The sequence below is a fragment of the Giraffa tippelskirchi genome, chromosome 3, assembly GCF_054371585.1.
Source record: "Giraffa tippelskirchi isolate mGirTip1 chromosome 3, T2T-mGirTip1v1.2.pri, whole genome shotgun sequence".
In the NCBI taxonomy this organism is placed as follows: Eukaryota; Metazoa; Chordata; class Mammalia; order Artiodactyla; family Giraffidae; genus Giraffa; species Giraffa tippelskirchi.
The window spans coordinates 177956196-177981368 of NC_137277.1; the positions used below are offsets into that span (position 1 = coordinate 177956196).

Here is a 25173-nt window from a genome sequence, read left to right on the forward strand (position 1 = left end):
GTGCTTACATTTGAAGTACAGCAAAGAATAGAATTGGCTATGAAAAGGATTTTAAGAAATACCCATCATTAAAACAGCAGGGTCTAATTTAGAGGTAAACTAGGACTCTGTAGTTGAGGGAACAAAATAAATAACCTGGTTTTTTTTTGGCTGTGCTGAGTCCTTGTTGCTGCATTGGCTTTTTTCTAGTTGTAGCAAGTGGAGGCTACTCTCCTTGCAGTGGCTTCTCTTATTGTGGAGAATGAACTCTCTAGTGCACAGGCTTCAGTAGTTGTGGCGCCCAGGTTCTAGAGCACAGGCTCAACAGTTGTGGCACACAGGCTTAGTTGCTTCGCTGCACGTTGGATCTTCCGGGACCAGGGACCGAACCTGTTTCCTGCATTGGCAGGAGGATTCTTTACCACTGAGCCACCAGGGAAGCCCAATAACTTTTGAGAACTCCTCCCAACCCTAAACGCTCATCCACTCCTAGCCCCAGTGAGTGAGAAGGGCACTCAGTAAAGGGTATTCACTTTGATAGATTTAATGTCTATTTCAACAATGTTATTTAAAAAAACTAACTAGCACTGTCCAGTGTACTGGGTCTATACAGAGGCAAGTAAAGTTAATTCTGGGGCTTTTTTTTTAAAGAGAACTGATATTTGAACATAGTCTGTACCAGAAAGTTTATATATACTGATGAAATGTCATATTTAGTGATAACCACCAAATTCTACCCTCGCAGCAAATTATCTGAGTAGATTTGCGTATTAACTCCCAGCATCCTTTCTAACTTCCTTGTGGAAAATTAAAATGTACATTTCCCAGACTCCTCTACAGTTATGTTTCCCCATGTGAAATGGGGTCTCTCCGTCAGCTGTTTCGTGAGATTTGGAAGGCAGAAATGGGGCGGGAGCCATCTTTCTGCTCTTCTGGCTGTTAATGCTGGCAAGCACATTTATGGAAACACTGGGTTTTTCTGCAGTGTTCCAGCGTCCCAAACCTCACAGCTGTCAAGAGACAAGTTTGGTGGAGACAGCCATCACTAGTTGGTGGGTGCAGTCTCAGAACAGCAATTTCCTGACCCTTGAACTGCAGTGAGCAATGTCATCTGGAACTCAGATGTGGCTGCGGTGGCCTCCTGAGACCCTCCCCTGGAGGGCCTGATAGGTAGTCTGGTGCTGGGAATAATTTCTGAAGGCCCACGCCTTCCAGCCCTTCCAGTAATTCTGCAAACAGACTAAAATGCCAGAGTGGTTTGTCTTTCCTGCAACTGGGCCCAGATGACATATTAGCACATCAGTTGCCTCAATACATAAGCAGAAGGGTGATTGGTCTGTCTGTGAGCTGCAGTACAGAGCAGTGTGCTTGACGATACATGCTCTGGAATCAGACTGCCTCGGTGCAAATTCTGGCTCTACCATACATTAACCTTCCTGGGACGTTAACGTCCCTGTACCTTAGTTTCTTCACCTGTAAAATAGGACTAGCAATAATATCTTCCAGAGTTATGGGACATAGTAAATGGAAAAGATAATCTAAGTAAAGTACTGGTTTTGCCAGTAGTCATGTATGGATGTGAGAGTTGGACTATAAAGCTGAGTGCCAAAAATTGATGCTTTTGAAGAGTCCCGTGGACTGCAAGGAGATCAAAACAGTCAAGTCTAAAGGAAATCAGTCCTGAATATTCACTGGAAGGACTGATGCTGAAGCTGAAATGCCAATACTTTGACCACCTGATGCAAAGAACTGACTCACTGGAAAAGACCCTGATGCTGGGAAAGATTGAAGGCAGGAGAAGGAGACGACAGAGGATGAGATGGTTGGATAGCATTGCCAGCTCTATGGACATGAGTTTGAGTAAGCTCTGGGAGTTGGTGATGGACAGGGAGGCCTGGCATGCTGCAGTCCATGGGGTCGCAAAGAGTCGGACACAACTGACCAACTGAACTGAACTGAACTGAAAGTGCTTGTAACAGTGACTGTCTTAGAAAAAGCCCCTGAGAGATGTTAGCTATTACCACAGTAATAATATTACTAGTTATGCAGACCACTTTAAAACACTGCTTTAATTGAGTAGAAAATGTAAACATTTTAGAATTTTATTACCATACATTTTATTGTGACCTCAAGGATTTTAACTTACACACAAGTGGTCACAGAAAAAATTTGACTGGTTTCATCATAAATGTATACCCAGACAGAGTGACCATTTCAGAACCACAGTGTACCTGAGGATAGCAAACTAGCCAACTAATTAGTTACTCTAACTAGTTATTGTGGGTCTCACCCTAAGGAAGAGTAATTTTCTAGAAACAATTTTTGCCATTTTCCCATTACAAATACTACCTCATTAATTATGCTCTGATTTTATTTTTTTGGGCTCCAAAATCACTGCAGATGGTGACTGCAGCCATGAAATTAAAAGACGCTTACTCCTTGGAAGGAAAGTTATGAACAACCTCGACAGCATATTAAAAAGCAGAGACATTATTTTGCCAACAAAGGTCCATTTAGTCACAGCTGTGGTTTTTCCAGTAGTCATGTATGGATATGAGAGTTGGACTATAAAGAAAGCTGAGCACAGAAGAATTGATGCTTTTGAACTATGGTGTTGGAGAAGACCCTTGAGAGTCCTTTGTACCGCAAGGAGATCCAACAAGTCCATCCTAAAGGAGATCAGTCCTGAGTGTTCGTTGGAAGGACTGATGCTGAAGCTGAAACTCCAATACTTTGGCCGCCTGATGCAAAGAGCTGACTCATTTGAAAAGATCCTGATGCTGGGAAAGATTGAAGGCGGGAGGAGAAGGGGACAACAGAGGATGAGATGGTTGGATGGCATCACCGACTCAATGGATATGAGTTTGGGTAAACTCCGGGAGTTGGTGATGGACAGGGAGGCCTGCGTGCTGCGGTCCATAAGGTCGCAACAAGTTGGACACAACTGAGCTACTGAACTGAACTGATAAACCAGGGTGTGTGTTATTCAGATTTTTTTTTCAGTTTCATTAAGATAGAACTGACAAATAAAACTGTAAGATATTCAAGTGTACATTATGGTATCTGATATATATATATACATTATGAAAGGATCCCTCCTACCTAGTTAATTAATGCGTGCTAATTTGCTGAGTTGTTTCTGACTCTTTGTGACCCCATGAACTGCAGCCCATCCGTCTCCTCTGTTCATGGGATTTTCTAGGCAAGAATATTGGAGTGGCTTGCCATTTCCTCCTTCAGGGGATCTTCCCGACCAAGGGATAGGACCTGTGTCTCTTGCATCTCCTGCATTGGTAGGCAGATTCTTGACCACTGTGCCATCTTTACCTTTTCTTTTTTTTTTTTTTTGGTGAGAACATTTAAGTTCTGCTCCCTTAGCAAATTTCAATTATACAATACAGTGTTATCAACTATAGTCTCTATGTGATACATTAGATCCTCAGAACTTATTCATCTTATAGCTGAAAATCTTGTGCCTTTTTAGCAACCTCACCCTATTTTCCCCACCCTCCAGTCCCTGACTACTTTTCTACTCTGTTTTTATGAGTTGGACTTTTGTTTGTTTTTCAGATTTCACATATAAGTGATAACACACAGTATTTGTCTTTCTCCACCTGGCTTAATTCACTTAGCATATTATTTTTCGGGTCCATCCATGTTGTTACACATGACAGGATTTCTTTTTTGTCATGACTGAATATTATCCCATTATATATAAACCACATTTTATTTATCCATTTGTTCATTAACAGACACTTAAGACACTTATTTAAAACTTAGATTGTTTTAAAAATGTTATATATCACATCCTGGGCCATAAATCTAGCCTTGGTGAATTCAAAAAAATTGAAATCATTCCAAGCATCTTTTCTGACCACAATGCAATAAGATTAGATGTCAATTACAGGAGAAAAACTATTAAAAATTCTGACATATGGAGGCCGAACAACATGCTGCTGAATAACCAACAAATCACAGAAGAAATCAAAAAAGAAATCAAAATATGCATAGAAACGAATGAAAATGAAAACACAACAACCCAAAACCTATGGGACACTGTAAAAGCAGTGATAAGGGAAGGTTCATAGAAATACAGGCTTACCTCAAGAAATAAGGAAAAAGTCAAATAAATAACCTAACTCTACACCTAAAGCAACTAGAAAAGGAAGAAATGAAGAACCCCAGAGTTAGTAGAAGGAAAGAAATCTTTAAAATTAGGCCAGAAATAAATGCAAATGCAAAAGAAACAAAAGAGACCATAGCAAAAATCAACAAAGCCAAAAGCTGGTTCTTTGAGAAGATAAATAAAATTGACAAACCATTAGCCAGACTCATCAAGAAACAAAGGGAGAAAAATCAAATCAACAAAATTAGAAATGAAAATGGAGAGATCACAACAGACAACACAGAAATACAAAGGATCATAAGAGACTATTATCAGCAACTATATGCAAATAAAATGGACAACTTGGAAGAAATGGACAAATTCTTAGAAAAGTACAACTTTCCAAAACTGAACCAGGAAGAAATAGAAAATCTTAACAGACCCATCACAAGCACAGAAATTGAAACTGTAATCAGAAATCTTCCAACAAACAAAAGCCCAGGACCAGATGGCTCCACAGCTGAATTCTACCAAAAATTTAGAGAAGAGCTAACACCTATCCTACTCAAACTCTTCCAGAAAATTGCAGAGGAAGGTAAACTTCCAAACTCATTCTAAGAGGCCACCATCACCCTAATACCAAAACCTGACAAAGATGCCACAAAAAAAGAAAACTACAGGCCAATATCACTGATGTACATGGATGCAAAAATCCAACAACATATTAAAAAGATCATACATCATGACTAAGTGGGCTTTATCCCAGGTATGCAAGGATTTTCAATATCCGCAAATCAATCAATGTAATACACCACATTAACAAATTGAAAAATAAAAACCATATGATTATTTCAATAGATGCAGAGAAAGCCTTTGACAAAATTCAACATCCATTTATGATAAAAAACCCTCCAAAAAGCAGGAATAGAAGGAACATACCTCAACATAATAAAAGCTATATGTGACAAACCCACAGCAAACATTATCCTCAATGGTGAAAAATTGAAAGCACTTCCCCTAAAGTCAGGAACAAGACAAGGGTGCCCACTCTCACCACTACTATTCAACATAGTTTTGGAAGTTTTGGCCACAGCAATCAGAGCAGAAAAAGAAATAAAAGGAATCCAGATTGGAAAAGAAGAAGTAAAACTCTCACTGTTTGCAGATGACATGATCCTCTACATAGAAAACCCTAAAGACTCCACCAGAAAATTACTAGAGCTAATCAATGAATATAGTAAAGTTGCAGGATATAAAATCAACACACAGAAATCCCTTGCATTCCTATACACTAACAATGAGAAAACAGAAAGAGAAATTAAGGAAACAATTCCATTCACCATCGCAACGAAAAGAATAAAATACTTAGGAATATATCTACCTAAAGAAACAAAAGACCTATATATAGAAAACTATAAAACACTGGTGAAAGAAATCAGAGAGGACACAAATAGATGGAGAAATATACTGTGTTCATGGATCGGAAAAATCAATATAGTGAAAATGAGTATACTACCCAAAGCAATCTATAGATTCAATGCAATCCCTATCAAGCTACCAATGGTATTTTTCAGAGAACTAGAACAAATAATTTCATAATTTGTATGGAAATACAAAAAACCTCGAATAGCCAAAGCAATCTTGAGAAAGAAGAATGGAACTGGAGGAATCAACCTGCCTGACTTCAGGCTTTACTACAAAGCCACAGTCATCAAGACAGTATGGTACTGGCACAAGGACAGAAATATAGATCAATGGAACAAAACAGAAAGCCCAGCGATAAAGCCACACACCAGTGGACGCCTTATCTTCAACAAAGGAGGCAAGAATATACAATGGAGAAAAGACAATCTCTTTCACAAGTGGTGCTGGGAAAACGGGTCAACCACTTGTAAAAGAAAGAAACTAGAACAATTTCTAACAGCATACACAAAAATAAACTCAAAATGGATTAAAGATCTAAATGTAAGACCAGAAACTATAAAACTCCTAGAGGAAAACATAGGCAAAACACTCTCCGACATAAACCACAGGAGGATCCTCTATGACCCACCTCCCAGAATATTGGAAATAAAAGAAAAAATAAACAAATGGGACCTAATTAAAGTTAAAAGCTTCTGCACAACAAAGGAAACTATAAGCAAGGTGAAAAGACAGCCTTCAGAATGGGAGAAAATAATAGCAAATGAAGCAATGGACAAAGAATTAATCTCAAAAATATACAAGCAACTCCTGCAGCTCAATTCGAGAAAAATAAACGACCCAATCAAAAAGTGGGCCAAAGAACTAAACAGACATTTCTCCAAAGAAGACATACAGATGGCTAACAAACACACGAAAAGATGCTCAACATCACTCATTATCAGAGAAATGCAAATCAAAACCACAATGAGGTACCATTTCACGCCAGTCAGAATGGCTGCTATCCAAAAGTCTACAAGCAATAAATGCTGGAGAGGGTGTGGAGAAAAGGGAATCCTATTACACTGTTGGTGGGAATGCAAACTAGTACAGCCACTATGGAGAACAGTGTGGAGATTCCTCAAAAAACTGGAAATAGAACTGCCATATGACTCAGCAATCCCACTGCTGGGCACACACACCGAGGAAACCAGAATTGAAAGAGACGTGTACCCCAATGTTCATCGCAGCACTGTTGATAATAGCCAGGACATGGAAGCAACCTAGATGTCCATCAGCAGACGAATGGATAAGGAAGCTGTGGTACATATACACAATGGAATATTACCCAGCCATTAAAAAGAATACATTCGAATCAGTTCTAATGAAGTGGATGAAACTGGAGCCTATTATACAGAGTGAAGTAAGCCAGAAAGAAAAACACCAATACAGTATACTAACGCATATATATGGAATTTAGAAAGTTGGTAAAGATAACCCTGTATGCGAGACAGCAAAAGAGACAAAGATGTATAGAACAGTCTTTTGGACTCTATGGGAGAGGGTGAGGGAGGGATGATATGGGAGAATGGTATTGAAGCATGTAAATTATCATATGTGAAACAAATCGCCAGACCAGGTTCGATGCATGATACAGGGTGCTCGGGAGTGGTGCACCGGGATGACCCTGAGGGGTGGGATGGAGAGGGAGGTGGGAGGGAGGTGCTGGAAGGGGAACACATGTACACCCATGGCGGATTCATGTCAATGTATGGCAAAACCAATGCAATATTGTTAAGTAAAAAATAAATATATAAAAAATAAAATAAAATGTTATCAGAGAGGAGACTTCATGAGAATGAGATCAGTACTCTGTAAGATTTGCAAATTGGAAGTTTAAAATTTTAATGTTTAGGCTTAGAATGCTATTCTAATGTACTTATTAAGAAGGTCTTAGATAAAATTATGGCCTGGTTTGGTGTGCAGAAGTGTATTCTGTGTAAAAAAAAAAAAAAAGTGTATTCTGATGATAAAAAAATACATTGTAGATTTTGGAATAAAGCTCCCCCGCAATATGCTGAAATTATAAGAATCTTGTGTTTCACCTTATCCAACACCACCAGTGACACGGAGGGCCCTGAAGCCAATACAAAGGTGTTTGCTGTACCCTGGACAGTTCAGATGCTGCAGAAAGTCCAGGACTCAGAGCAATGGAGATTTACTGAAGGGTCAGAAAAACAATGGAAAGAAAGAAACTTCATGCTTTGATTCAATAACTTCTTGTACACTGTTCTGAAAATCATACAGCTATATATATTTTCGGGCTTCCCTGATAGTTTGGTTGGTAAAGAATCCACCTGCAATGCAGGAGACCCCAGTTCCATCCTTGGGTTGGGAATATCCCCTGGAGAAGGAAATGGCTACCCACTTCAGTATTCTGGAGAATTCCATGGACTGTATAGTCCATGGGGTCCGCAAAGAGTCGGACACGACTGAGCGACTTTCATTGTCATATATATTTTGTTGTTTTTTTTTTTAAATATTATTATATTTTGGCTGTGTCAGGTCTTAGCTGCAACACTTGAGATCTTTAGTTATGGCATGAAAACTCTTAGTTGTGGCAAGTGGGATCTAGTGCCCTAGGCAGGGATGGAACTTGGGTCCCCTGCATTGAATGTGCAGAGTCTTAGCCACTGGACCACCAGGCAAGTTTCTCGTTCCCTTTTTTAAAGAAAAAATCTTTCATTTATTTTCATGAGAACAGATATTCTGAAATGTGAAACGTATTCATTCAATATCTATTTATTGAGCACCTGCTCAATGCCAGGCAATCCCTGGCCCTGGGAATACAAACCTGATGACATATCAAAGATCAGTGCTCTAGAACACCTCAATGTCTATCAGCAGAGAGTGAGAGAAAGAAAGAGAAAGAAAGTACTCCTAGGAGAAGGAAACTATAAAACCAAGGAAGCAAATGACTTTGCCTGGCAGTGTCCACATGCATGCGTGCCAAGTCGCCTCAGTCATGTCCAACTCTTTGCGACTGTATGGACTGTAGCCTGCCAGGCTCCTCTGTCCCTGGGATTCTCCAGCCAAGAATACTGGAGTGGGTTGTGATGCCCTTCTCCGGATCTTCCTGACCCAGGGATTGAACCCACATCTCTTAAGTCTCCTGCATTGGCAGGAGGGTTCTTTACCACTAGTGCCACCTGAGAAGCAAGTCCACAAAAGCTTCCAAAAGGCAGTAACAGTTGAGTCTTGAAGGATGAATAAAAGTTCATAATGAGGGACTTCCCTGGTGGCCCATTGGCTTAAGACTCCATGCTCCCAATGCAGGGTGCCTGGGCTCAATCCCTGGTCAGGGAACTAAGATCCCATATGCCACAAGTAAGACCTGGTACAGCAAAATATATTCATTAAATAAATAAAAAAGAATTTAAAAAAATGTTCATAATGGAGAAGAGGACAAAGGGCATTCTAGACAGAAGCCCCAAGGGCAAAGGCATAGACAAGTATTAAAAAGCATGATGTCTTCGAAAAAGTTTGCTATGGCTAGAGACTCAGGGTCTGTGAAGGGACAGTGGAAGATGAACAGAGAACAGTATGTAGGTGCCAGATTCGGAAACCCCTCCACTTCTGTAGGTCTGGACACTTTTGAAGGATTTTAAGAAGAGTGACATGGTTATAGGTCTACCAATGACTAGCTATGTGACTTAGTCAAGTTACTTAACCCTAAGCACCAGTTTCCTTTTTGTAAAACGGAGATATTGACTGTTAAGAGGCTCTAAGGAAGTCTGTTGAGAGGATTAAGTAAGATAATAGCAAAGATGAATAAGATTAACAGCAATAAGAAATAAAGACAAACAACAATGAGCACATGAAGATATGTTTAACTTTAGGAGTCATTAAGGAAATGCAAGTAAAAGTCATAGTGAGATATGACTTCACATCCATTAGGCTGACTACTATAAACACACACACACACACACACACACACACACACACAGGAAAATAACAAGTGTTGGCCAGGATGGGTAGAAATCAGAACCTTCACGTACTGCTGGTTGGAATGTAAAATGGTACACCCATTTTGGAAAACAGCCTGGTAGCTCCTAAATGATTAAACATAGAGTTACCACAAGACTCTGCAATTCCACTCCTAAGTTTATGTTTAAGAGAAATGAAAATATACATGCCCATAGAAATTTGCAAACAAATGTTTATAGCAGCATTATTCATAACAGTGAAAGGGTGAAAACAACCCAATGTCCATCAACATTTGGGAAAATGGACAAACCAAATGTGGTAGATCCATACAATGGAAAGTTATTCAGCCATTAAAAAGGAATGAAAAACTGATTTCCTATTTGCTACCACATGGATGAAAACTTAAAAACCTCAAGCTAAGTGAAAGAAGCCAGGCACAAAACACCATATATTTTATGATTTCATTTATATGGAATATCCAGCATGGGCAGGCGAGAGATAGAGAGTAGATTAGTGTTGTCAGGGGCTATTAATGGATGTGGGGTTTCTTTATTCAGTAAAGTGTTCTATAATTAGAGTGTAGTGATGGCTGCATAACTTTGTGAATACACTAAAAAACAATTTTACACTTTAAAAGGTGAATTTTATGGTATATGAGTTATATCTTAATAAAAGAAAATAGCTAATATTTGAAGGTTTACTAAGCACAGTAGTAAGCATTTTACACCCATTACCTTATTTCAGTCCTCACAACAGCCTCATGAAATAAGTGCTACTGTGATTCACATGGTATAGATCAAGAAACAGAGGCACAGAGGAATAAAAAGACAATCTTCTCCAAGACTACATATGAAGCAAGTGAACAGAGACTGGAATTCAGGATGACTGACCCCAAACCAGCACTCTTTTAAGTCCTGCACTTTTTTTCTGACCATAATGTATGCAAAATGCCTAGCAGGCAGGTAGGCATGTGTGTGCTCATTCATGTCCAACTCTTTGAAATCCCATGGAGCAGGCTACTCTGTCCATGGGACTTCCCAGGCAAGAATACTGGAGTGGGGTGCTATTTCCTTCTCCAGGGGATCTTTCCAACCCAGAGATGGAACCAGTGTCTTTTGCCTCTACTGAACTGGCAAGAGAGGCATTATTTCTTTACCATTAGCACCACCTGGGAAGCCTAGCATGCCGTTTGTTGTTGTTCAGTCGCCAAGTCATGTCTGACTCTTTGCGACCCCATGGACTGCAGGACGCCAGGCTTCCCTGTCCCTCGCCATCTCCCGGAGTTTGCCCAAGTTCATGACAATTGAATCAATGATGCCATCCAACCATCCTATCCTCTGTCACCCTCTTCTCCTTCTGCCTTCAATCTTTCCCAGCATCAAGGTCTTTTCCAATGAGTTGGCTTTTCACATCAGGTGGCCAAAGTACTGCCACTTCAGCTTCAGCATCAGTCCTTGCAATGTGTATTGTATTCAGGGTTGATTTCCTTTAAGATTGACTAGTTTGATCTCCTTGCTGTCCAGGGGATTCTCAAGAGTCTTTTTCAGCATGACAGTTCGAAAGCATCAATTCTTCGCTCTGTCTTCTTTACGGTCCAGCTCTCACATCCATACATAACTACTGGAAGAACCACAGCTTTGACTAGACAGACCTTTGTCAGCAAAGTGATATCTTTGCTTTTTAATATCCTAGTGGCTCAGCATGCAGTTAGGGCTCAATAATTATTAGGTATTACTATTATGATGAGCCAGTTTGCATACCCCGAAAAAAACCCCAAAACAGCATGGAGGAATAGTGGGAGAGGCAGGGCCAGGGAGATCAATTTAAAGCCTTAATGCAGTTGTCAAAGTAAGAAATGGTGAGGAACTAAATTAAGGCATAGAGACTGAAAAACAGAAGTGATAGACAGGAATTTTTCCAAGAAAATAGAACTGTCCTATAAATTGGGATCAGTTACAACTTGATATACTAATATTTATACCTACAAAGCATTAATGTAACTTGCACTCATAATTGTACTTTTTTTTTTTTTTTGCCAGTTTGCTTGTTTTATTGATGCCTGGATGCTCAGGCCTTGACTGCATATTCCTGGAGTGGGAACAGCCACTCTTTCCACCGCTGCTTCTTGGTCTTCAGGTTCTGTTCATGCTTGGTGCATGGCTCATGTTTTCTTGGGTCGCAGATCAGAGGCTTCTTGCCCTTACAGATTTCCTGAGGTTCTCTTTCTGAGTCTGGTTAATGACGGTGAGTACACAGGCGATGGATTTGCAAATGAGAATGTTGGAGAGTTTGGAAGCCTCACCACCTGTCACTTTAGCCACACGAAGCTGGGAAAGCTCCACCTTCAGGTCGTCCAACTTTTTCAGCAGCTCCTCATTCTTGCCATGAAGGTCTTGAGCCTTTATCTTGGCCATGTAGTATAGTCTGCCTCTGCCGCCTTCTCGGAGGGAAAGAGCCATAATTGTATTCTTGAATCATCAGGAAAGGTTTAGGTTATTCTCAAAGTATGTGATTAAGTCATGGAAATGGGTAATATGTTTCAAATTTTCTTTTCAGTAGATTGACCTTATAAGTTGAAACAGCTAGTTACACTAGTTCACACGGACAGTCAAAATTCAATTGAGGTCTTCCATGGTGGTCCAGTGGTTGGGAATCCGCCTGCCAATGCAGGGGACATGGGTTTGGTCTCTGGCCGGGGGAGATTTCACATACAAGTAGAGAGTATCCCCCACTTGCCACAATTACAGAAAACAAAGACCCAGTGCAGCCAAAAATAAATACATAAAAATTAAATTTGAAACATTTAAAATATCTATAAGAGTTTAATCTATAACAGTCCAAAGAATATTAAAGAATTAATGATTCCCACCAAGTTCAAGATCTTTAAAGGTGGATGAAAAAGACAATATACATATTTTAGGAACCATTAAGTTAAAAAGTCTTTGGAATAGAAGGAAAAGACATGCATTTCCACAAGTAAAGGAAAGATTAGGTAACAAATATAACTCTTCCTACAGTTGTGGGCTAGCAGACCATCTTTTTAAAGGTGCACGTGTGCTCAGTCATGTCTGACTCTCTGCGACCCCACGGACTGTGGCTGCCAGGCTCCTCTGTCCGAGGAACGATGGTAAGGATATTGGAGTGGGATGCCATTTCCTCCCCCAGGGATCGAACCTGCATCTCCTGTGACTCTGGCATCGGCAGGTGTGTTCTTTGCCACTGAAACAGCAGGGAAGCCCCCTTTTAAAGGTACATAGCTATTAATTAAGAATTTAATGTATCATCAATACAAAGGTCACAAATACAAAGCTCAGTCTCCTTGGGACAAATCCCTGGGCCATGAGAAACTTCAGCAAACTGGCGTGGTAATTGCATGGACACGTATCTTTTAACCCTGTAAATAAGAATTAAGAAATTGGAATCAGAATTAAATATAAAAATGTTAAGAAAATAAAAACCATATTTGAGGACAGTCTCAATGAGAAGATGGCATTTAAAGTAAAGTCCAAAGATGGTGAGAGAGTTATTTAGATATCTGGAGGAAGGGTGTTCCAGGCAGATGGAACAGCAAATGCAAAGGCTCTGAAGAGAAGCAGGCAAGGAGGTTGGAGAAACATCAAGAGCTGGGGAGGACTTCTCTGGCAGTCCTGTGGTTAAGACTCAGTGCTCTCAATGTAGGGGGCATGGGGTGGATCCCGAGTTGGGGAGCTAAAAGAAATTTAGAATATGGAGGGCTGGGGAGAGTAATGAAAGATGGAGTCAGAAAGGAACAATAGATTGTGCCTAAAATATGTAGTAGGACATCACGGGGCTCCCCTTGTGGCTCAGCTAGTAAAGAATCTCCCTGCAATGAGGAAGACCTGGGTTCAGTCCCTGGGTTGGGAAGATCTCCTGGAGAAGGGAAAGGCTACCCACTCTAGTCTTCTGGCCTGGAGAAGTCTAAGGATTGTATAGTCCATGGGGTCGCAAAGAGTCAGACATGACTGAGTGACTTTCACAGGACATCATGGGACCAGTTCCTGTAGGACTTGGTAGACTCTTTTGGGGCTTGGGCTTTTGGTCTGAGTAAGACGGGGAGCCACTGAAGATGAGGAGCCACTGACCAATTCCAAGCAAAAAAGTGACAAGAACTTCCCTCAAGGGAATCAAAAAACTCACACCAAATCCTTTAATTATTATAAACAGATAGTTAGGTCACTGAAAAGGTTGAGCCTATTAGACATAAATTCCATTTTATCTAGAAAATAAGATTTAAATGATATAGGATGAATCAAGTATTACCCTATCTTACAGAGTTTGGGGGCTCAAATCATTATCAACAGCAGAGCTAGTGATTTCAATGGTGCAAGATAAGTTCTGGCAGAGTGACCTCTTTCATGGGGTTGGAAATTCACGACTTGAAAGAAGCCAAGGTACTCATGATTCCTCGGTCTAACATTTCACAGCCTCACCCAAACATGCCCATTTGGCCGAGGGTGGCAGGTTAGATTCTCACTTCCCATTTACCATTTGTGTGGCGAGGGGTACTCCCAGGAATAAAGGTATCTGATTCCTGGTTATAGTCTGCCTGCCAGCCCTTCAGTGAAGGGCTCTTGCTCCAGGGGTCCCACAAACTCAAGCCTTATCTGAGGCTCGGGGAAGATTAGCGAGAAGTTTTGAGCCTCCGTTATTCTGCTGAGGATTTTAGACTTGCCTCTGATAAGATCAGTTAAGGTTTTTAGAGCATGGGAACGATACGACTTGCTTACTTAAAGACTCTGGAGGTGACTTTAGGAGGAAATGAAGAGCAAGGACAGGAGGCAAGGGCGCTGGAAACTTGCCACTGTTCACCTCTTGGCTTAACGTTTAAATGCTTAATGCGTTTCCTCACCTAGAAAGTGGAAAAACCACCGGCCTGACTGGATGGTTGTTTCATGTTCAAATAAGTGAAATAATTCATACAGGCGAAAGCACTCCATTTACTAAAGTTCTGCAAATATAAATGTTTATTAAGAACAGAGGTAATACTGATGTGTGTAGTTTAAAAGCCCAATAAGTGAGAATCTATCGCTTGCAAATGCGTTTTGGACTAAGCCTAACATAAGGTTATATGTCTACTATATTTCAATTTAAAAAGAAAAAACGAAGGCGGGGGGGCGGGGGGGAACCGCCTTTGAAAGATACAGAACCTGGCTACTGGCACAATCAATAATAAATAAGCGTATTTGAAGGCGAGGGTGCCAAACCGCTATTAACTTACAAAAGATGCCGTCTACATAGGCAGAAGGTGCGTATGTGGGAGTCCTTCATAAAACAGTAATTACAGCACAATATTAGTTAGGTATAGTAAGTCTGCTTGGGTTCTAAGCCCGGATCTGTCGCGTCACGATATAAAGCCAAAGGATGGAAGATGTACGGAGAAACTCGGACTCCTGGCTGCAAGTGGCAAGCCCCAGACCTCAGCCGCCCCATCCGGCGGGCCACTCATCGCTGGCCGCGCAGCCCGAGCCCCGCCGGCTGCCGACCCTCCGGGAGTCCGCGGCGCCCGACGGCTCCAGACACGCCCGGCACCGGCCCCGCGCCGCCTTCCCGCCACCGCCGGCAGGAGGCTCCGCGCGCCTTCCCGCCTTTCCCCGCGCCACGGCCAGGCCGGGCCGGGCGGCCAGGCGGGCGCGGCGCTCGGCGGGGGCGGTCGGGCGGGCGCGGGCGGCGACGGCGCGGCCATTGTCCCGCAGCCCCTCCCGGGCGCGCAGGCGGACAGGGCCGGGCGGCAGGGCGGGCGCGGCGGCCGCGCAGTCCGGGAACCGGTGCGCCCCGCCGCCGCCGCCCGCCTCTCCTCGCCAGCCACCGCCGCGAAGCCAGGTCCTCGGTGCCGGCCGGCCGGCCGCGCCTCCTTTGTGACCGTCTCCAGCCCCTCAGAGCCGGCGCGCCACCGCCGCTGCGCCCGGGGCTGCAAATGGCGCCCGCTCGCCTCTGCGCCTCCCGCCGCTCTCCCAGCCCGGGGACGTCTGGGGGCGCAGCGCCCGGACCGTATCCCGCCGCCGCCGCCCGGGGGGCAAAGCCCGCGGCGCCTCCGCCCGCGCCTCCGCCCGCAGCGAGGCTTGCGGGCCCGTGCGAGGCTGCCCCGACGCCCCGCCCGCCCTCCGCCCGCGCGGCGCGCAGCCACTTACCGCGGGCCGCGGCGCAACGGCGGGTCGCGCGCGCGGGCTTGGGGGAAGATTCCCGGTTCTCGGCGGGGGAAATTCCCCCTTTCGAAGCCGTTCCTTTGCGCCCTAAAACAAGTAGCCCCAACGTGAGAGAAACAAAAGGTATTTGCTGACGTGGGCGTTGGACAGAAACGCCCGAGGGCTGGGGACACAATTAAAGGGGCAACGCACAGATTTCAGGCACCAACCAGCAGCTTCGCCCATTCCCCCTGCCCTGCCCTACACCCCGCTGCACGCTCCAGAGGCACTGGGGTGCCCACATCCCCGAGCAGTTGACTACGGAATCATTATTTCGTCAGGAGCTTAAATTTTAAATTGTACTTTACGTTGGGAAAGGCGCCTCCGGAGGGCAGAAGGGCTGGATTTCTAGGATCTGGGGAATTTGGTTTAGGAAAGAGGGAGGGACTTAGGCGTGCCCACAATTACTGTATAAGTACATGTGACATTATTGTACTTAAGTTTAGCAGCGTCAAATGGAAGAGATCTGTACAGAATTTTTCCCTTTATTGAGGCACTCATTTTAGTCGGGGATACCTTTTCTAAATCTCTACAGGTCACAAGCATTGCATTTTTTTTTTGAAGAGGCTAACCCAAGAAGCTGAGATAAGAGAAAATAATTCTTGGTTAAGTTCAAAGAAAATAAAAAACTAGTAAGAATAGCAGGTTTTCTGTTTTCAAATACAAAAATTCATTGTACATCAAGTCTTTCTTCTGACATATTTATGTCCCTAATATTCAGAGTTCAGATGTCAGATTATATATTTGCTAAAATCTTTATAATCACTGAATTTTCATTGTTACTATAGAAACAATTTTATAAATTAGTTTTCTAGTTCCTTATGTTGGAGTAAAGTACTGAAAAGTACTGTGATATAGTAAAACAAACAAAAAGACTCAAATTTTCAAAATATTTAGTCTTTGATGGACTTCTCTTTTATGTCATATTCAGTTATACTGGCCAAAGTTTGTTACTTTGGTTTCATCATAATTAATTATATGCTTTGAGGACCATATTCTCTACTAGAAGGGCTTCCTTAGTGGCTCAGTGGTAAAAAATATGCCTGCCAATGCAAGGCATGCAGTTTTGATCCCTGGGTGGGGAAGATCCCCTGGAGAAGGAAATGACAACCCACTCCGGTATTCTTGCCTGGGCAATCCCAAGGACAGGGGAGCCTGACAGGCTACAGTTCATAGGATACAAAACACAACTATCTCTTAATGTCACTTCTGTATTACTCTCCAGTTATTTTCCTATTTAGTTCCATTTCCTCACATCATTCTGCACAGATCATTGAAAATGTGTTTGAAAACCATTAGGTATCAGGAATGTCGGATGTACTCAGACTATTTTACTAGCATCCCCATTGATAATTCTCCCAGAAAGACCTGGACACTGTTATAGCAAAAGGGTTTTTTTTTTTTTTAGCTTTCATTGAAACGTGCAAAAGAGTTCTACAAACTTGTTCCTCAGCAGAGCACGTCAGATTAGTGATAAACTCTTTGTTGCAAGGAAGAAATAATAAGAGTTTTTTCCCTCAACTTCCCCCTCTAGCTTCTGAAACTCTTTTATTTATTTGGAGAATTCCTTACATTATGAGTAATTGGTGGGAGGTAGAATCGGCCATCTGCAACAGAATCTGGAAATGCCAGTGGTTTGCTTTCCCAGAATCCTTTGTGGCTAAGACAATGGCCATGGTCTACATTTTGATAGTCAGATGCCCCCTCCAGGGACTTTGAAGAGGGAGCTGTAAGAAGCAGAAAAACTCAAAAGAATCTTTTCTAGCAGTGGTGACAGTTGCAGCAAGACAGTATCTCCAAGGTGTCCAGTGCCAGTGCTATCAGTGGGGCCAGCTGCCATGGAGAAATGTTGGTATCCTTACCAGGCCAGTTCTATGGTATGACTTGGCTGTTGTTTCTGACTGGTTAGCATAGGCTCCAACCCCTGTGCTTTGCTCTTCCTGTGAATCTATGGACTTTTAATAATTCACTTCTGTTTAAATCAGCCAAAGCCAGTCTTCATGCAACTAAGAGCCCTACCTGGTACAAAATATGAAAAGGCATTTGGACATATAGCCATATAGCTTTTTACAACAGATGAAATTGTTGGAGGTAAAATGTCATCCCTGTTATATAGATGGGAATTAAGGCCATAGATATAGATGGAGAAAGAGAATATGAAGTAAGAAGAGAAGAAACTTAGAACCAAGCATCACCAACTTCATCATCTAGTGACTGGCTAGAGGAAGGTGAAACTGTGATTGAGTCTTAAGAAGTGACTAGAGTGAAAGGAAGAGATGTGGGATAGTGTGGTATTGTAAAAACTAGAGAGTAATTCAAGAAGGAAGAACTGGACAGTAGTGTTAAATACGTCTCTTCACAGTCTAAGAGAAAATATCTATTAGACTTAACAACTTGGAAATAATTGATTTCAGAGAACACTGTTAAGCTTGATTTAAGGGAGCAAATTCCAGATGATCGGACTATGTGGGGATGGAGAAACTAAGATGGTGAGAATAGACAGCTCTTGAGAGATTTGGTTACAAAAGTGATATTCCAATTACTATTGCTGTGTAACATGCCAGCCCAAACATCGAGGCATATATCAAAAGACTTTGATTATGCTTGGGGATTCCATGGTCAAGAATTTGACTAGTCACAGCAGAGATGGCTTGTCTCTGTTCTGCAATGTCTGGAGTCTAACTGGGAAGACTCCTGTGGCTGAGAGTGATTTGAACGGCTGGAAACTGGAATCATCTGGAGGGTTCTTCATTCACAGATAGTACCTAGGCTGGTGTAGCCAAAGTTCAGCCTCTATACCCTGGTACTGAGTTGAACCTCAGAGACAAAATGTTGGGTAAAGTATAAAAGAACAGACTTGATTGCTTTGCTAGGCAAAAGGGACCACAGAGGGAAAATGCCCTCAAAACTGTATGTCCTGACCCGGAAGGGATAGTGAGGAGTTCTGTAGTGCATGTTAGTCGCTCAGTCATGTCCAACTCTTTGTGACCCCATGGACTGCAGCCCACCAGGCTCCTCTGTCCCTGGGATTTTCCAGGCAAAGATATGGGAGTGCTTTGCCAATTCCTTCTCCAGGGGATCTTCCCAACCCAGGGATCGAACCTGGGTCTCCTGCAATGCAGGCGGATTCTTTACTTACTGAGCTAATGCTGACTAAAAAAAATGCACAACATGAGAGTCTCAAGTTAAGTTTCATGTGGGGAAAAATGAGGACTGCAACCCAGAGACAGCGTTTCAGATAACTCTGAGAAACTGCGTCGAGGAGGCAAGAGGAGGAGCTAGGATATATAGGAGTTTTGTAACAAAGGGCAGGTAGTCAGGAACATCAAAAGATTACTGTTAATTAAAGAAACCAGATATGTCATGTTAAGGAATTTAGCGCTTTTCTATATATGGGAAGATGCAAGAGTCTTGGGCTAACTGAAATTATTCCTTTGATATTCACCACAGCTATATGGAGTCAGCATCCTATATTTTCACACCCTGAGTTTCCTCAGGGCTCAGCATAGGGAGTGGCTGCAGTCTGCTGGCTAGTGTGTGTGTGTGTGTGTGTGTGTGTGTGTGTGTGTGTTAGTCACTCAGTTGCATCTAACTCTTTGTGATCCCGTGGGCTATAACTTGCCAGGCTCCTCTGTCTATGAAATTCTTCAGGCAAGAATACTGGAGTGGGTATCCTAGCCCTTCTCCAGGGGATCTTCTCAAACCGGGAATTGAACTGGGGTCTCCCGCATTGCAGGCAGATTCTTTACCAGCTGAGCTACCAGGGAAGCCCGTTAAATAAGATAGTAATGTGTATAGCTACACAGTCTATTACCAAAGAAGAAAGACAGAAAAAGTAGTGAAGGACAGATAATAGTCTTCTATAATCAATATTGTTACTTGTAAAGAATAGAATCCACTCTGGGTAGTTTAAACAGAAGGGACATTATTAGACAACATTAGATGGCTGATGAATCTCTAGGGGGTCCAGGGAATCATGTTTAGTTGCTGAAAGTTTAGGACATTAGTAACCAGGGGAAACTGCCAGCTACATCCCCTGGCTATAGTCATAGAACTCTCAGGGCTGCCGCTTCCTGATACTATGGCATTAGAAATAGAAATGGCAGTCACTGCCAGAGCTGCCCCAGAAGAACCAAGTACCTTCAGACTCTGCTTGCAAGAAGGGCTGATCTACCCATGGGCATATCTTCTGCCTCGCGTTTCTCATTTCCTCCTTGCCAGTCTCATGTGGATGCATCTGTTTGAACTATATAGCTTCAGGGGAGTCTGAGAAATCTAGTCTTTAGCATTCCATCCTATGCAGTATAAGAAGGCATACTAGAAGGGGATTGGAAAGGATGTTTAGTGAACCAATACACAGTCCATCATTTTGTATACTAGTTATTCATACAACCTTTCCATACTTAAAAAAACACCAATAGAAATGAAATGTTCCCACTTAATATAATTCGCTTGTTATTACAGAAAAAAAATGTCTCACCTTGTCTGTGAAAGGGAACACTCAGTGTCTCATTAGGAACTTCATCAATCCCTGGGAAATATTCATATCTTATCTGCACAGTCATAATATGATTTTCTGTAATCAAGAAAGAAAATAGGTGTAGCTAATATGATCCTTATTTCTGAAACTGGTCACAAGGCAATAATTGACATTTATAATTTCTTTCATCTATTCTCTATTCTGTGTCCCATATGTCATAATACCTTTTGTCTCTTACAATCTTTTTTGCCTTAAATCTATTGTATTGGATATTAGGATTACTATCCTTTGGATTCTTTTGGTTCAAAAATACCTGTCATAGATTTTTCTATCTTATTTTAAACCATTTCTGGTTTTTTAAAAAAATAATATGCTTTGGTAAATCATATTGTTGGATTTTTAACTTGTCTGAGAGTCTGGGCCTTTTACTTTTGAATTTAATGCAATTGCATTCATTGTATTTACAGTTAAATTAGGATTTGCTTCTGTCATTTTAAAAATTCATTTCCATCATAGTTTATTATAGGATATTGAGTGTAGTTTCCTATGCTATACAATACGATTTTGTTGTTTACTGTCATATTATTTTATGTCTTATTTATTTATAGCTCTGAGAAGGAGCTTTAAGAGGCATCCTCTGTTTCCACCAACTTTCTTGTTCTTCCACTCTGCTGCAAGACTTGTTGTTCAGTCACTCAGCCAGGTCCGACTCTGCGACCGCTTTGACTGCAGCACGCCAGGCTTCCCTGTCCTTCAACATCTCCTGGAGCTTGCTCAAACTCATGTCCATTGAGTCAGTGATGCCATCCAACCATCTCATCCTCTGTCATCCCTTTTTCCTCCTGCCTTCAATCTTTCCCAACATCAGGGTCTTTTCCAATGAGTTGGCATTTGAATGGTGGCCCAAGTATTGAAGATTCAGCTTCAGCATCAATCCTTCCAATGAATATTCAGGGTTGATTTCCTTTAGGATTGACTAGTTTGATCTCCTTGCTCTCCAAAGGACTCTCAAGAGTCTTCTTCAACACCACAGTTCAAAAACATCAATTCTTCGGTGCTCAGCTTTCCCTATAGTCCAACTCTCACATCCATACATGACTACTGGAAAAACCATAGTTTTGACTACACAGACCTTTGTTGGCAAAGCAATGTCTTTGCTTTTTAATAACTGTCTAGGTTTGTCATAGCTTTTCTTTCAAGGAGCAAGCATCTTTTAATTTCACCGTTTGAAGTCACCGTCCAGAGTGATTTTGGAACCCAAGAAAATAAAGTCTGTCACTGTTTCCATTGTTTCCCCGTGTATTTACCATGAAGGGATGGGACCAAATGCCATGATCTTTGTTTTTTGAATGTTGAGTTTTAAGCCAGCTTTTTCACTCCTCTTTCACCTTCATCAAGAGGCTCTTCAGTTCCTCTTCACTTTCTGCCATAACGGTGGTGTCATCTGCATATCTGGGGTTGTTGATATTTTTCCCGGTGATCTTGATTCCAGCTTGTGATTCATCCAGCCTAGCATTTTGCATGATGTACTCTGCATAAAAGTTAAATAAGCAGGTTGATAATATACAACCTTGACGTACTCCTTTCCCAATTTGGAATCAGTCCATTGTTCCATGTCTAGTTCTAACTACTGCTTCTTGACCTGCAAACAGGTTTCTCAGGAGGCAGGTCAGGTGGTCTGGTATTCAGATCTCTTGAAGAATTTTCCACAGTTTGTTGTGATCCACACAGTCAAAGACTTTAGCATAGTCAATGAAGCAGAAGTAGATGTTTTTCTGGAATTCCCTTGCTTTTTCTATGATCCAATGGATGTTGGCAATTTGATCTCTGGTTCCTCTGCCTTTACTAAATACAGCTTGTACATCTGGAAGTTCTTGGTTCACATACTGTTGAAGCCTAGCTTGGAGAATGTTGAGCATGACCTTGCTAGCGTGTGAAATGAGTGCAATTGTGTGGTAGTTTGAACATTCTTGGCATTGCCCTTCTTTGGGATTGGAATAAAAACTGACCTTTTCCAGTCCTGTGGCCACTGCTGAGTTTTCCAAATTTGCTGGTATATTGAGTGCAGCACTTCCACAGCATCATCTTTTAGGATTCAAAATAGCTCAACTGGAATTCCATCACCTCCACTAGCTTTGTTTGTAGTGATGCTTCCTAAGACACACTTGACTTCTCATTCCAGGATGTCTGGCTCTAAGTGAGTGATCACACCATCGTGGTTATCCGGGTTATTAAGAGCTCTTTTGTATAGTTCTTCTGTGTATTCTTGCCACCTCTTCTTATTATCTTCTGCTTCTGTTAGATCCATACCATTTTTGTCCTTTATTGTCCCCATCTTTGCATGAAATGTTCCCTCAGTATCTCTAATTTGCTTGAAGAAAACTCTAGTCTTTCCCATTCTTTGTTTTCCTCTATTTGCATTGTTCACTTAGGAAGGCTTTCTTATCTCTCCTTGCTATTCTTTGGAACTCTGCATTCAGACGGACACATTTTTCCTTTTCTCCTTTGCTTTTTGCTTCTCTTCTTTTCTTAGCTATTTGTAAGAGCTCCTCAGGCAACCATTTTGCCTTTTTGCATTTCTTTTTTGGGAGGATGGTTTTGATCACCACCTCTTGTATAATGTTACCAACTTCTGTCCATAGTTCTTCAGGCGCTCTGTCTATCAGATCTAATCCCTTGAATCTATTTGTCCCTTTCCGTGTATAATCATAAGGGATTTGATTTAAGTCATATCTGAATGGCCTAGTGGTTTTCCTTACTTTCTTCAATATAAGTCTGAATTTGGCAATAAGGAGTTCATAATCTGAGCCACAATCAGCTCCCAGTCTTGTTTTTGCTGACTGTATAGAGCTTCTCCATCTTTGGCTGCAAAGAATATGATCAATCTGATTTCAGTACTGACCATCAAGTGACGTCTTTGTGTAGAGTCGTCCTCTCTTGTATTTTTGGAAGAAGATGTTTGCTATGACCAATGTGTTCTCTTGGCAAAACTCTATTAGCCTTTGCCCTGCTTCATTTTGTACTCCAAGGCCAAACTTGCCTGTTACTCCAAGTATCTCTTGACTTCCTACTTTTGCATTCCATTCCCCTATGATAAAAAGGATATCATTTTTTTGGTGTTAGTTCTAGAAGGTCTTGTAAGTCTTCATAGAACCACCCAGCTTCAGATTCTTCAGCATTAGTGGTTGGGGCATAGACTTGGATTACTTGAATGATGTGCCTTGGAAATGAACCGAGATCATTCTGTTGATTTTGAGATTACACCCAAATACTGCATTTGGGACTCATTTGTTGACTAGGAGGTCTACTCCATTTCTTCTGAGGAATTCTTGCCCACAGTAGTAGATATAATGGTAATCTGAATTAAATTCTCCCATTCTCGTCCATTTTAGTTCACTGATCCCTAAAATGTTGATATTTACTCTTGCCATCCCCTGTTTGACCACTTCCAATTTATCTTGATTCATGGACCTAACATTCCAGGTTCCTATGCGATATTGTTTCACAGCATTGGACTTTACCTTCACCACCAGACACATCCACAGCTGAGCGTTGTTTCTGCTTTGGCTCAGCCTTTTCATTCCTTCTGGAGCTATTTCTCTGCTCTTCTCTAGTAGCATATTGGACGCCTACTAACCTGGGGACAGGAGCTCTGGCAGCAGCAGTCCTGGGAGGTGCAGTGTGTGGCATAAGTCCTGTTGGAGGAAGTCGCCATTAGCCCCACCATAGAGTTGCCGAGCAGGCGACCCACAAACTAGAGAACAATTATACCAAAGAAGTCCTTGCAGTGTTGCAAAAGTTCTAGGGCCCACAACAGATTTCCCAACCTGGGGATCCAACAAAGGGACTGAGAAACCCCAGAGAATTCGACTTGAAAGCCAGTGGGATTTGATTACAGAACTCCCACAGGACTGGGGAAACAGAGACTCTTGGGGAGCACAAACAAACCTTGTGTGCACTAGGACCCAGGAGAAGGGAGCAGTGACCTCACAAGAGACTGAGACAGACTTGCCTGTGAGTGTTCAGGAGTCTCCTGCAGAGGCATGGATAAACAGTGGCCTGCGCAGGGTTAGGGACACTGACTGCAGCAGTCCTGGGAGACGAGGCATGCTGGCATAAGTCCTTTTGGAGGAGGTCACCATTACTCCTACCATAGTTTGGCCATAGGCCAAACTACAGGGAGGGAACACAGCCCTACCCATCAGCAGAAAACTAGATAAAGATTACTGAGCATGGCCTTGCCCACCAGAGCAAGACCCAGTTTTTCCCATAGCCAGTCCCTCCCATCAGGAAGCTTCCACAAGCCTCTTATCCTCATCCATCAGAGGGCAGACAGAATGAAAACCACAATCACAGAAAACTAACCAAATTGATCACATGGATCACAGCCTTGTCTAACTCAAACTAGGAGCCATACTGTGTAGGGCCACCCAAGATGGACAGGTCATGGTAGTGAGTTCTGGCAAAACGTGGTCCACTGAAGAAGGGAACGGCAAACCACTTCAGTATGCTTGCCTTGAGAACCCCATGAATAGTATGAAAAGGCTGCAAGACTAGTGTGACCCAAATAGGGGCTGTTCTTACAGCCCAGCCTATGCCTTAGAGTGAAACACATAGAACCACAGAAGCTGACTTGCAATCACCAACATATAATAAGCAATAAAATAGTTGTTGGCTGTTGTAAACCATGTGTTGGCAAACTACAATCCATGGGCCAAATCCAGTCTATTGTCTTTGTAAGGCTTAGATTTTTTCTTCATTTTTGAAAGGTTGAAAAGTAATCAAAACATGTATATGTGGTCAACTAATTTATGACAAAGGAGCCGAGAATATAAACTGGAGAAAGGACTGTCTCTTTAATAAATGGTGTTGAGAAAACTGGACAGCCACATGCAAAGAAATGAAAATAGACCACTATCTTATACCATACACAAAAATCAGCTAAAAAAGGATTAAAGACTTGAATGTAAGACCTGACACCATAAAATTCCTAGAAGAAAACTCTTTGGCAGTAAGCT

At 42.1% G+C, this 25173-nt stretch overlaps 1 protein-coding gene and 1 pseudogene across 10 annotated transcripts in view; both read right to left on the reverse strand.

Moving 5' to 3' along the window:
• ZBTB8A (zinc finger and BTB domain containing 8A) overlaps positions 1 to 25173 on the reverse strand; it is a 129802-nt gene that overhangs the window by 75036 nt on the left and 29593 nt on the right. For 2 of the 10 annotated variants that reach the window (XM_081585851.1, XM_081585852.1), the window contains exons 1-2: positions 15622 to 15903; positions 12647 to 12866 (exon numbers count right to left, since the gene is read on the reverse strand). The gene's annotated coding sequence lies outside the window, so the exon portion shown is untranslated. Of the gene's footprint in view, positions 1 to 12487; positions 12867 to 14711; positions 15323 to 15621; positions 15904 to 19815; positions 19993 to 20155; positions 20252 to 23792; positions 24117 to 25173 lie in introns of those variants that run through there. The other 8 variants (XM_081585853.1, XM_081585859.1, XM_081585854.1 and 5 more) reach the window with 8 other exon arrangements.
• Positions 11540 to 11886, reverse strand: LOC145543653 (large ribosomal subunit protein uL29 pseudogene; annotated as a pseudogene).